The 14,302-nt window shown below is 41.8% G+C and overlaps 1 protein-coding gene across 9 annotated transcripts in view; it reads right to left on the reverse strand.

Annotated features, from left to right (window-relative positions):
* CASK (calcium/calmodulin dependent serine protein kinase) overlaps positions 1-14,302 on the reverse strand; it is a 303,425-nt gene that overhangs the window by 103,922 nt on the left and 185,201 nt on the right. The gene's annotated exons all lie outside the window — the stretch shown is intronic.

Raw genomic sequence — 14,302 nt, forward strand, 5'->3', positions numbered from 1 at the left:
CAGACAGACATTAAAACATTCACAGATACATACTGACACACACATATATCCTGGCTGACATACTGACACACACACAGACACATACACTGACAGACATACACATACACACACACACAGACATACACATACACACACACACAGACATGCTGACACACACACACAGACATGCTGACACACACACACAGACATGCTGACACACACACACAGACATACTGACACACACACAGACATACTGACACACACACACACACACAGACATACTGACACACACACACACACACAGACATACTGACACACACACACACACACACACACAGACATACTGACACACACACACACAGACATACTGACACACACAGACATACTGACACACACACAGACATACTGACACACACACACACACACACACACAGACACATTGACACACACAGACATACATTTAGCCACCCTCCAGGTTCTTACCTTTTCCTGGAGGGTGGTTTCCCTGGTCCAGTGGCAGGCTGAGGCAGATGGGAGTTCTCCTCTGGAACTCCCCTCCTCCCTGCCTTCCTCCTCCCGCGCGGTGACGTCACTTCCTCCCAGCCGGCTGCAGAACAGGAAGGGGCCCGACTGGGCCCCTGCTGACACATGCTCCCCGGGTGGCCCTTAGTGCATGGGCCACCCGGGGAGCCTCCTCAGTGTGCGGGAGCCGCACCGCCCGGTCCATAGGGGCTGCGCAAATCGCGGGGCCCACAGAGCAGCTGCTCTGGGCTCCCCCAGGAGCAACTGGGCCAAGGGCAGCTGCCCCGTTTGCCCCGCATTAAAGACGGCCCTGTCTCTGGCTGTAGTTGTAGCATCATTTGCAAACAAAATTAATTTGCAATAAATAAATGTAATTTGCAATTATTCCAATTGTTTATACACAATTGTGGGATATGGTTGCATAGCTTGGCAGTCATGTATACATAAGTACTGGTGTGAAGGGGTTCTTGAAAACAAAAATGAAAATTTTGTTTGAGCAAAAAAGCTTTGAAAAAAATAATTTACCAAATAATAAAGTGTGTATGATGTATGTCTTCAGCTGGTGACTGTGACTGAGTAAAGGGTACCAGTGGCAGGGAGAGTGTGACAGGACGAAGGAGGCAAATGGGACAGTTGTGAGAGAGAATGAGGTAGGGCGAGTATGACATGGTTTGATGAGGGAGTGTGACAGATCGAGTGGAGGTAAGTGTGTCAGGGCAATAGTGGCATGGTAGGAGGGACGAGTGTGACAGGATTGGAGAGATTAATGTGACAGGGTAAGTGTGGCATAGTTGGAGTGGGGTGAGTATCACAGTTTTGGGGTGAAGGGTGATTGTGGCATGGTTGGAGGAGGGAGCGTGACAGGATTAAGGGGGGTTAATGTGATAGGGTGAGTGTGGCAGAGTGAGGGCAGGTGAGTTTGGAGGGGTGAGAATAACAGGATTAGGAGTGGTTAATGTGAGTAGGGATGTGTGAAAGGGCTGAAAGTGTGGTGACGGGTGAAAGTGTGGTGACGGGTGACAGTGTGGTGACGGGTGACAATGTGTGGGAATGTGACAGTTGAGGGGAGGCTGACACTGTTTTAGAGTATGGTGACACTACCTTGTAGGAGGTGACAGTGTGTGAAGGGGATGATACTGCGTGTGAGGTGGTGACAGTGTGAGGGGTGATCCTGTGTGTGTGGAGGGAGTGATCCGGTGAGGGAGGGGGTGATACTGTGAGGGACAGTGGGGTGATTGTGTGTGGGACAAAGGGGCGATAATATGTGGGAGGGGGGGTGATACTGTGAGGAAGGGAATAATGGTGTGTGGGAGGGGGTAATGCTGTGAGGGACGGGGGATACTAGGAGACATGAGGGAAATACGGTTAAGGAGGGGGTAATACTGTGAGGGAGGGGGTAATACTGTAAGTGGGGAGTGATAGTGTGAGGGAGGGGGTTGATAGTGTGAGGGAGGGGGAATGCTGGAGGGATACTGGGAGGGAGTGGGGTGATAGTGTGAAGGAGAGGGTAATACTATGAGGGGGATACTGGTAGGGATTGGGGAATACTGGGAGGGAGGTGATCGTGAAGGGGTATACTGGGAGGGAGGTGATCGTGAAGAGGTATACTGGGAGGGAGGTGATCGTGAAGGGGTATACTGGGAGGGAGGTGATCGTGAAGTAGTTACTGGGAAGGGGATGATAGTGAAAGGTGTTACTGGGAGGGAGGGGGTATACTGAGAGAGAGAGAGGATAGTGAAGGGGGTTACTAGGAGGGGGGTTGATAGTGAAGGGGGTTACTGGGAGGGGGGGTGATAGTGAAGGGGGTTACTGGGAGGGGGGGTGATAGTGAAGGGGTTACTGGGAGGGGGGTGATAGTGAAGGGGGCTACTGGGAGGGGGGTGATAGTGAAGGGAGTTACTGGGAGGGGGGTGATAGTGAAGGCAGTTACTGGGAGGGGGGTGATAGTGAAGGCAGTTACTGGGAGGGGGAACTAAATACCTTGTTTAATTCCCTGGTGGTGATGTCTGGTCTGCAGCTCCACGCAGTGTGCAGAGCTGCAGACCAGCTGGCCAGATCTCACAAGACACATGGTCTGCAGCTCTGCACATAGCGCAGAGCTGCAGACCAGCGGCTACAGGCTCTCTCCGAGGGGGCTCGCACCCGCCGACATACCGGGCAAGCCGCCGGGCCCCCTCCGGGTGTCAGGTCCTCTGTCACTGACCTGTATCCCTAACACCATAGTTGTGAAAACCCTATTCACCCTGGCTTTATGTGATAACTATGATGACTATGATGACTATGCCCCTCTCCTTCATGACACTGTCAAAAAGGGGCCAAGCATGGATGTCATTACGGAAAAATTCCTGCGGACGCCCATTGTACAGTGTAGGCTACTGCTACACAAAAGTATGAACAGATGCTATATTGTTTTTATCCTGGCAGCTGCAGAAGCATTTGGAAGCAGAATTACATAAAAATCTAATTGCTACTATTGTATGTTTTGGCTTTAATAAATTTTACATTTTTGCAAATCTAAGCTTGAGGTCTGTGCATAAACTCACAAAGTTTTACAAATGAGTAAATGATACTAAATCATGTAATATAAAATAAATCTATGTATTGAAGAAACACCCTGAGCATCATAACCACTACACAGCACTGTAGTGGTTATTCTGTCAGGCGTGCTCTGGTACCCTTCCAGGGTAAGTAGCCAAACTATTTATCAATGGTTTGACAATTTACTTGAGGTGCGCCAGGTGCTGGTCACCCCCTCAAGAAGATCCACAAGCTCTCTGTTCTGAACTAGCATAGAGGTGCAGGAGCTAGCTCATTGTCTGAGAACACTCAGCTGATGCTCTCTGCCAATAATCAGGGCCTGCACTGCAGGGCTTAGCTCAGGGGATCTAAAAGAAGCTCAGTGCTGTAGTGTCTTCTGGTGGCTGTGACAGTGGCCTGGCAGATCGCAGGTAAGTTGTCAAAACATTGGAAAATAGTTTGACTACTTACCCTGGGAAAGTGTCACTCAGCACACCATAACCACTGCAGCACATTGTAGTGGGTATGGTGCTTGGAGCGTTCCTTAAAATAAAAATTGGGGGGAGGGGGGGAGAGGGAGATCAACTTAAAATATAACCTTGTCTCTAACAAGAAATAAACTTAACTCTGGTAGCTAAATAGCAACTCTCCCATTGACATGCATAGGCACTTTGCACTCAAATAAAATATTCTAGCCAATTACAAACTTCCCAAAATTGCAGGGAATAAACACAAAATAATGCCCTACAAGGGAAGTAGAGAAAGTGGGGAGCGGTGCCCCTCGGACCCAGGTAAGAAGTCACAATTTGGCTACTTACATTGGGTGTGCGCTAGGGCACGTCTGGCACCACAACCACTACAGAGTGATATAGTGATTATGATTGGAGCATTCCTTTAATAAGGATAATCCTTTAGACAGACATACTAGGGATAATTTTAGTTCCTATTTTAAACATGGACACTAAAATCAATAAGAGAAACAGTGATATGGATGGATGCCGCCTGCCCTTACAAGGTAAAGACATGACTTGAATGGAAGACCTTATAATGTACTGTGTATGCTTGAGATACACATTAGTAATTATGAGATGCTTTTTGTGTCATGTGAGAGAGGAACATCTACATAAGCAGGGCTCCACTTCCAACAATGTGGTAGGAGGAAGCAATCTTTAGGCAAATAAATATTAAATTATATTTTAGAAGTCTAATGTAACAGTACAATGTATAGAATATATATAAATATATAGCTAACAAAGTGTTTTTTGCCATCAGTAGACAACTGCACACAAGCTATAGATACTGTATGCATTAACCAAAACCCACCAAGCACAATTTACTTTAGTTCGGAACCATCCGTGTCAGATACAGTATGACCATCCTCCCTTACAATCCCCAAGTTTATTTTTATTTCTGATCTAACTGCTGAATCAATGTGTTGATATTCTCTGAAGTACCGGTAGCTATTTTTAAATAGGCTTTGTAATAGAGAGGACAAAATGGATTGGGACTGGTACAGGATGTCTCATTTAATATAACATGCATCCAAACAAATCTTTATTAAATTGAATAGCATTTAAAACTGTGCTTTTATAAAAAAAAAAAAAAAAAATGCTAAGAATCCTAATTATATATATATATATATATATATAAATAAAAAATATTCAAAGTCTGGCACTCTACCTTAAAGTTGATTCAAATGCAAAAAAAAGCCTCGGTGCTGCAGAGCGTAGGTATATATGCAGGACGTAGAAAGAGCACTCCAGAGGTCTTATTCAAAGATATTTATTCGGTGAGAAAATCAATCGACGTTTCGACCCTAAGGTCTTTATCAAATACCTTAGGGTCGAAAACGTCGATTGATTTTCTCACCGAATAAATATCTTTGAATAAGACCTCTGGAGTGCTCTTTCTACGTCCTGCATATATATATATATATATATATATATATATATATATATATATATATATATATATATATATATATATTTGTGGTATACAGGCAAAATGATCAGCAGCATATATACTGGTGACTGGAGGAACATGTGTACAATAAAAGGGATTTAAAGATAGGCAAAGGCATTAAACAGAGCACTCAAGAAGAGCAGGACAAAGAGGACCACTATAGGCACCCAGACCACTTCAGCTTAATGAAGTGGTCTGGGTGCCAGGTCCATCTAGGGTTAACCCTGCCTGCGCTAAACATTATGGGTTAATCCAGCCTCTAGTGGCTGTCTTATTGACAGCCGCTAGAGGCGATTCTGCGCTTCTCACTGTGATTTTCACAGTGAGAAGACGCCAGCGTCCATAGGAAAGCATTGAGAAATGCCTTCCCTATGGACGGACTGACTGAATGCGCGCGCGGCTCTTGCCGCGCATGCGCATTCAGCCGATGACGTCGGAAGGAGGAGGAGGAGAGTCCCCAGCGCCCGGTTTGGAGAAAGGTAAGTGATTAACCCCATCCTCCCACTTCAACCTGGCGGGAGTGGGACCCTGAGGGTGGGGGGGACCTATTCACACTATAGTGCCAGGAAAACAAGTTTGTTTTCCTGGAACTATAGTGGTCCTTTAAATTACAACCAATAAAAAAAAAACACCAATTTAAATCCAGAGCTGAAACTCATTTTTGCTTTATTAAAAAAATAAGATTTAATAGTGCTCTGCTTTAATGTTTTTTGCTGCAGAATAGCTTACTGGAATACCACAGGAACGTTCATCTCTTAACGGTGATAAAACATCCCAGCATTTTATGTGTGGTTAGGGACTTACTGTACGTGAACATAAAAGCCAGTGTTCCCGATTATTGAACTTAAACATAGCATCTAAGTTTGCAAATATGTCACTGTGGGGGATAATTGCATTTTCTCTTCATTTACAGCAAACAAACTTAAAAAAAGAGCCACGTGGAATCCTGCCCTATTAAAAGGAGAAGGGAAACCATTTTTGTGAAATAATTTAAAGTTATAGAAGAGATGCATAACACAAAACCTCTCCAGGAAATGCAGAAAAAACTAAATACTGCCTAACCATGATACAATGATTTAAGTAGTCAGACTTACTGAAAAAAAGTCTATATATTGAACTTTTGTTCTTTGTGATACTTTAAAGGATATCCATCATGCAGTTTATAACGTATGCTCTTTTAATGAGCATTACATTATATATACACACACACACACACACACACACACTATGCCTACGAGCATTACATTACATCTACCATGCTTGCCTATTTGGTAGGAAATGTACACAATGGAAATGTATTTAATTTTTCAAATATGTCTTTCAATTCTACAGCACCGACTATGCCGAAGAATTTATTGATAGAGAGTAGAAGAGACCTCCTACAGGTCTCCAAGTATAGCAACCATAGTGCATGTGCTGTGGTTGCTATGTTAACACCTTAGCTGACTCTGCTAACATTGGCCAAGGAGTATAGAAATGGAGTAACGGGGGGGGTGTTAAATAAAAAAAAAAAAGTGTGAAAAATAAATTTTAAAAAAATGTGTGAAAAATAAATTAAAAAAAAAATGTGTGAAAAATAAATAAAAAAAAATGTGTGAAAAATAAATTAAAAAAAACGTGTTAAAAAAAGTGTTAAAAAAAATTAAAAAAAATGTGTTAAAAAATAAAAAAAAATGTGTTAAAAATACATTTAAAAAAAATGTGTTAATGTGGTGGGGGAGTGTGTGTCTGTGTCTGTTAGTGTGTGTGTCTGTTAGTGTGTGTCTGTGTCTGTTAGTGTGTGTGTGTGTCAGTGTTTGTGTCTGTTAGTGTGTGTGTGTCTGTTAGTGTGTGTCAGTGTGTGTGTCTGTTAGTGTGTGTCAGTGTGTGTGTCTGTTAGTGTGTGTCAGTGTGTGTGTCTGTTAGTGTGTGTCAGTGTGTGTGTCTGTTAGTGTGTGTCAGTGTGTGTGTCTGTTAGTGTTTGTGTCTGTGTCTGTTAGTGTGTGTGTCTGTGTCTGTTAGTGTGTGTGTGTCAGTGTGTGTGTCTGTTAGTGTGTTTGTGTGTGTGTGTCTGTTAGTGTGTTTGTGTGTGTGTGTCTGTTAGTGTGTGTGCGTGTGTCTGTGTCTGTTAGTGTGTGTGTGTGTCTGTTAGTGTGTGACTGTGTGTCTGTTAGTGTGTGTTTGCCTGTGAGTGTGTGTGTATGTCAGTGAGTGTGTGTCTGCTAGTTTGTGTCTGCTAGTGAGTGAGTGTGTGTCTGTTAGTGAGTGTGTTTGTCTGTTAGTGAGTGTGAGTGTGTCTGTTAGTGTGTGTGTGTTTCTGTTAGCGAGTGTGTGTGTGTGTATTTAGAATGCGGGGCGGGGGGAAAGGTTGGGTGGGGGTAGCGCGGGGGGAGAGGGGGGGCGCCTGAGTTTTGTCCTGCCTAGGGCAGCACAAAACCAGGATACACCACTGGTGACAATGCATAAGAATGAATATTCTGCAGCAGTAGGAATAGTAGTAATGGTTTCTAATAGTAGGAAATAAGTACTTACAAGTGGTTGGAAATCTCAGGCAACACGGTTGGATTAATTATCGGGAACTAATAGCTATAGCACACCACTCAGACACTGCCTTGAAAAAGTTGCCTTCAAAATATCAGCAACCAAGCAGAGGGAGAGGAAGCCAAGAATAGTCCACCAGTCACTTTAAGTGGTGCTACAGAAATTAAAGGCTGAGACTTAAACAAATATTCAGCAATTAATTTCAAGAGCTCTCCATCAAACTAGCCTATATAGGAATGGCAAGAAAGAAGCCATTACTCAAAACCAGCCATATGAGAGCACATGTGGACTTTTCATGGACTTGTCAGTATTTTGAAGCACACTGGTGCTTGCAGTGTGGCAAGATAATTATTTTCCTTTTGGGCTGGGTAATGTCAATTCTGTGCATGAAAAACATCCTTCAACACACACAACATGCTGGCCATAGGCATCTAATGGTGGCAAGTCCCCCTAGCCCTCCCTCAGTGACATCTCTTTTTCTGCAGTGAGGGTGAGTGACTTCACAGGAGAAGGATTCCACTGCAGGGAAAAATGTGGTATCAGTGCTGAATTACAGGCACATTTTCTTATCTATTTATTTTTTGGAGTGGGCGGAGTGAGAGTCAACAAGGGTTACAACAAGCAAAAAAAAAAAAAAAAACACTTTCGGTTGAAGCGGTCCTTTAAAAAACATGAGGCTACTGCAAAAGGTTTTGTTGCTAGATGAGAAGCACTTTCCAAAACCATAACAAACACCATCTCTACAATGAAGAATGGTGGTACCATCATCATTATGTAAGGAGCCTTTCCATAGCAGGGGCTGGGATTTAGTGAGAATTGAAGAGAGAGCAATACAGAACAATCATGGAGAGTCTCTCAGTTTGCTTCAAATCGGAATTAGGAGAAAGTTCACCTTTCAAAAGGACAATGATCAAGGGCACATGGCAAAAACAACCTTGGAATGGCTAAAGAACAAAACATGTCCAGTAAAAGTCCTGATCTACAAAAGTACTGCAAGGCCTATTTACGATGCAAAACACTTTACCAGCGGTAAAAAAAAAAAAAAAAAAGGCCAGATAGTGTAAATAGAGTTTGATCCCTGACATGATCAGTGGCTGCACATTCAAAAAAATAAAAACGAAGCAGTGAAATACCTTTATAAATATAAATTTCAAATGTTTACAACACGCAAACAAGACACAGACCACAGATGGTGCAACAGTTCCTTCCTGCTTTGTCAATTTTCTGTTATCATTAATGGAGAATTTTATCACAGAAACAGTTACACAAACAATTGCAATCAATATCACTGATGTTTAACCTTGCCACTACACATGTCTGTGTACTACATTTCCCACGATTATACATGGATAATAATTCAAGTTTCCATGTTGCAGGAACTGGATACCTGTATAAGTAAATGGTTTAAATCATGTTTTCACAAAGTAACAAAACTTTCAGCCAACACAGGGAAAAAATTTGAAACATACCAACGATAAAAAAAAAAAAAAACAACAACAAAAAACAGAATGTAGAAGGATTGTACATGAACAAGTGATTCCTCAAATATTTTTTGCCTTTCCTAAACATGGAAAAGGCACACAACATATTCAGAATTCTCATGAGAACAAAGATGTTCTTTTTCAATAAAACATCTACCTTTACCATTATAATCATTGCTTATAGTGGGAAAAAAAAAAAATATATATATATATTTTAAATGGTTATCTCCGTAAGGCACAAAAGAAAAAAAATACTCTCCAGTCTGGTATGTCCCTTTAAACAAACAATATAATTGCATTAAGAAAATTTATAGAGGAAACAGCCTGGAGAAAGATGCTTATTCAGATAAATTAACTTCCTTCTTTGCCAAATTACTTTTGTAGACTCCATTTTTAAACCATGAAAATCTGTGCACACAGCAAGTATTTACTTTCGACAATTTGCTGCACTTTGAATCATATGATTACGAATGAACTCAAGCAGGAAACATTGTGGTATTTCAGTTAGAACATGGGTTTTAAACTCAAATGATGACAGTAACAAAACATTTTGATCACTCAAAACCTTTTTGCTCAGTTTTTTTCCATCATACTTTGCTATCTTTCTATTTTTGACAGGACAGGTTTCCAAGTAATGTTTTCAACTCAGTGCTGTGTTCCCCTATGATCACTGTCTCAAATTGGATCTCTCACTTATTGAGAACAGATTCAATGTGGAACAAAACCAGACCTATAAATTACTAGAGATAAAATAGAGGGAAATAAAACAAACAAAACCTGTAAAACTTAAATGTTCGCTCTTGTGTAGATATCAGGATATGTCTTTCAAATTTCTAACTAGGCGGTATAGGATACCTTTGTATATACGTATCATATTTTTCAAGAGGAAATACTTAATACTGTGGCTGCTGCCTTGGAGACCTGAAAGGCAGAGAAAACATGGTTTCTTTGCTGTTCCTGGCAGTTCAGTGGTTTTAAGTCTGCCAAGATGTGTTTGCATTGTACAGGTGCCCTCTTGGCAGATGGATGTTGCAATGAGATGTGTAACAAAGGATGATTTTGAATTCTGTTTCTTGCTCTAAACATCATTACACAGTTGCATACCTTTGTTATATTTTACAGCTGAGAGAAACTTTGTAAACCTTTAGGAATCATCTGTATACATGCATTTATAGTCCCAAAATTTGGGACATAATAATGAAGATTCAACTAATGCACACCAAACCACATATAGTATATGTTGGACACAATTAACATTTGCAGTATTTTAGGCAAAATACATCTTAAACACACAGCTAATATACAATGAAATGGATGTAACAGAATTTTTTTTTTTTTAGTAATCTATTTAAAATGGTCAAAATGCTGCATCAAAATTAGATCAACTAAAATATCGTGACATGGCCTACAATGCTTTGTTCAAGATAGCAAAGACACATTAGTGGCCTGAAGGGGTGAAAAGTGGAGACACATCAACACCATATGCAGGATTGATCAACAGATATATTTTCTTGCAATCATTGCCGATATACTATGTTCTCGTACTGGCACATTATTTTACTAAAAGCAATGTTCAGTGAGTTTGAATTAAACTGCCTTAAAGGAGATGTCCTGAAATAATATAACTGAAATTCTAAGAAGCACTCTAAGCGTCTAGCAATTGCACTCACTGTAGCGGTTCTGGTGTCAACATGCCCCTCACCCTATTCCCAGATCTAGGTCAAATCATTTTTCGTATGGTATGATGGAGAGGATTTACAGCGCCTATGGCACAGCCCCTCAGTTAATCAGGCAACAACACCAGAGGCATGTGGTTACCACAACTTATACTGCATGTTAATACAACAAATACAACCAATACAGGTGCTCTGCAGCTTATAAAATGTTGGTTCAGTTTTCACGCTGATTAAACATTAACAACATATAATGTGTAGCAAAAGCTTAACATTTTGGGGCCATTAACAGTTTAATTGATATGCTTTTGTGAAAAAGTGAGCTTGTAATGATTTTTTGGAAGAAGGAGTGGAGACTGGATGAGCGGAAGGGAGTTTCAAAGGAAAAGTGCAGTCCAAGAGAATTCAAATGCGAGCATCAGAGGTGGGAGTATGAACAGAGGATAGGCGCTGGTCTTCGGCAGAGACTGGACATACTTGTGTATTAGGGAGGATAGATAGGTGGGAGCAGCATTATGTAGAGATTTGAAAGCAAGAACCAGAATTGTATATTGAGCCCTATACCTTAGGGGATGCCAATGCAGGGACTGACACAGGGGTGAGGCGTGGGAGGTGCGGGCAGACAGGAAGATGAGCCTCGCAGTCGTATTCATTACAGAATGCAATGGGGCAAGTTGGGAGAGCGTAAGATCACTGAAAAGCAGATTGCAGTAGTAGAAGCGAGAGAGGACAGTGGCACGAACCAGCACCATAGCCGCATTTGGTGTTAAGTAGGGGTGGAGGTGCGCAATGGTTTGAGATGGAAGCGGCAAGACTTGGCGATCGACTGGACATGAGAGGTGAAGGAGAGGTCGGAGTCAAAGAGAAAACCTAGGCAGTGAACCTGTGTGGTTGAGGGGATGGTAGCACCATTAACGTGGAGGGAGATAGAAACGGGAGTAGCAACACTTGAGGGAGAAAATTCTGTTTTGGGCAAGTTGAGCTTAAGGAAGTGGGCAGCCATCCAGTTAGAGATAGAGAGGCAGTCATAGACACTAGTCAAGAGGGGCTAAGAGAATGCTACAGTGCATACTGTGGTGGTCTAAATTCATCTGTTGAAATGTTCTATTTGGTGGCCATTTTAAACAGTATTTGTAAAGTTTAAAGGTCACTTGCCAACTATAAATCAACTTAAAATGACATTCCAGACATTTAAAGCACTTTAACTTGCTGAAGTGTTTTATATTTGAAGAGTGTGTATTTTAATTTTACAAATAGTGCAGATTTCAATAGAAATTGGCACTTTTATAAATTAAACTTGCTACACCACCCTGTCTATCAATCCGATAATAGGTTTGGTCACTTCCTGGTTTATTTAGCTAACTGGAGCTAAGCTCAAGTGGCAGCCAATGCAGACTTCTCATTGATCTGTATTGTGAAGTCTGTAATTGGATAGCCACCAAGAGGCTGGGCTACAAGAGGAGAGTTTGCAATAACAATAAATCTTTTGCAAGCTGTTTTTAGCTACACCCCCAATCAGAAGTACATAATTAACCCCTTAAGGACATGACAAATTTTCCGTCATGTTTGCCCTTCACTTAAGGATGCATGGTGACAAATGTCCGTCATGCTGCATTTTTCCAGCAGGGACTGGTAACTGCAAAGCCCAGGTATCATTTGATTTCTGTGGCTTCTCTCTGTCAACTGTGGCCAGAGTTAGTGGGCCCCAGACGATCGATGCTCTATTTGCAGAACTCAAAGTGCTGCAAATAGGCACTTAAATGGGAATTTAAATCTCCATTGTTACAAAGTGGTGTGAGCAGGTGTTGGACCTAATGTAGAGAGCGCCGTGGTGCAGGTTTTTTTTGGGCTCCCCTCTAGCGCAAGAGTGACAAAAAGATAGATCCCCATCTGTCGCACAACTCCCACAATGCAATGCCAGCTGGGAATCTACCATTTGCCCATCCTTGCAGGGTTGTATTTGGGAGAAGTGTATGTGCATTTGAATGTAAGCATATTTTTGTACAGTGTATGTGTGTGCATGTAGAGGTGTATTTGTTTGTACTGCTGCCATTGGAATGCATTGGTGTACTTACTTGTAGTGCTTGCGTTTGAGTGGAGGGGTGTGTGGATGGCTTTTACATGTGGATGTACATTTGTTTGTTGCAGTATACATACTTACACATTAACACACATATAAAATGCTGACACATACACAAACATTCATATGCACACTGAGACACACACAGATACATGCAAACCCCATGATGCACACACACACACTGAGACAGATATACCCAATCATACACACACCTTGACACACATATTCACACACTGAAACATATATATAACATCATTTTTGTAATGGAGCCACCCTCCTGTCAGCATACCTTTTGTCTGCAGGAGAGTGGCTTGCTTGGGGAGCTGCTGGCTGAGGCTAATGTGTATGGGGTCTGCAACAGCTCCCTACTTCCACCTGTGCCTCCTCACCATCCCATGACTCACTCTGTGTGTGTCCAACTTGTCTGGTTACAACTACATGTCTGTTCGTCCACCCATTGTAAAGCGCTGTGGAATTTGATGCCACTCTATAAATATCATAATAATAATATAGCAGGGAGGAATGGACAGATGGTCGATACCACAGGGACCCGGCCGTGCTCTTAAAAGGCAGTGGCACCTGACTGGGCCCCTGTTCAGCATTACCCCTGGGGTGGCCGTGAGTGCATGGGCCACCTAATGGGTCCCAGTGCAGTTACACTGACAGTAATTCCATCACTGGTTAGGAAATCCAGGTATACAGATACCTGGGGATCTCCTCTGTCAACTGGGGCCATTTTCGGAGGACTCTTATATGGCACTATAGCTTCACAGAATAGCGACAATACTTACATTGAGTGTTTTGTTTTAGTCAAAAGAGTTTGCGGAGCATAATTTTGGCACATGTCAGAGTTGAAAAATATCTAGCAAAAATGTAATGTGTATGTAAAAAAGTAAAGAAAGAAAGGTTTAGGCACAGTATATACCATATGAGACACCTTGGAGTGTCTACTTGCACAAATGGTAGGCCTTTGTGGGTAATTTCAACAGTCAACCTGCTATAATGCCTGAAAATCAGACACAGACCGGTCAAATTATTCTATCAAAATTCTAACTGCAAAAACTGAAATGGGCATGTCTCTTATATTGCACTGTAACTTTACAGGATGGTGGCAAACGCGAACATTGTTGTATCGTTGTACTCAGAAGATGTAGCTGAACACAATATGGTGTTTTCTACAGGAGTAGTATACATCAGGTTTACGAAATACACATTAACCCCTTAAGGACACATGACATGTGTGACATGTCAGGATTCCCTTTTATTCCAGAAGTTTGGTCCTTAAGGGGTTAAACAAACCTTGGTCTATATATGTTCAAAGTGTTGTGTGGCAATTTTGCTTCCTGTGACAGCCATTAAGCCTACAAGACAAAGATACCAAATTCTAAAATCACTCCACATTAAAAAAAATTTTTGCTCCATGTATTTTGTGGGTTGTAAATACCAAAAATGAACTGAAATCTTAGACTTATATACGCTATAAATCAGGGCAACTAAATGAATATATTTTGAACTAATTTTCTTGCAAATCACATGCAGGGTGGTGTGACTAGGGCTGTATAAACAAA

Source organism: Pelobates fuscus, chromosome 1 (assembly GCF_036172605.1).
Source record: "Pelobates fuscus isolate aPelFus1 chromosome 1, aPelFus1.pri, whole genome shotgun sequence".
Taxonomy (NCBI): Eukaryota; Metazoa; Chordata; class Amphibia; order Anura; family Pelobatidae; genus Pelobates; species Pelobates fuscus.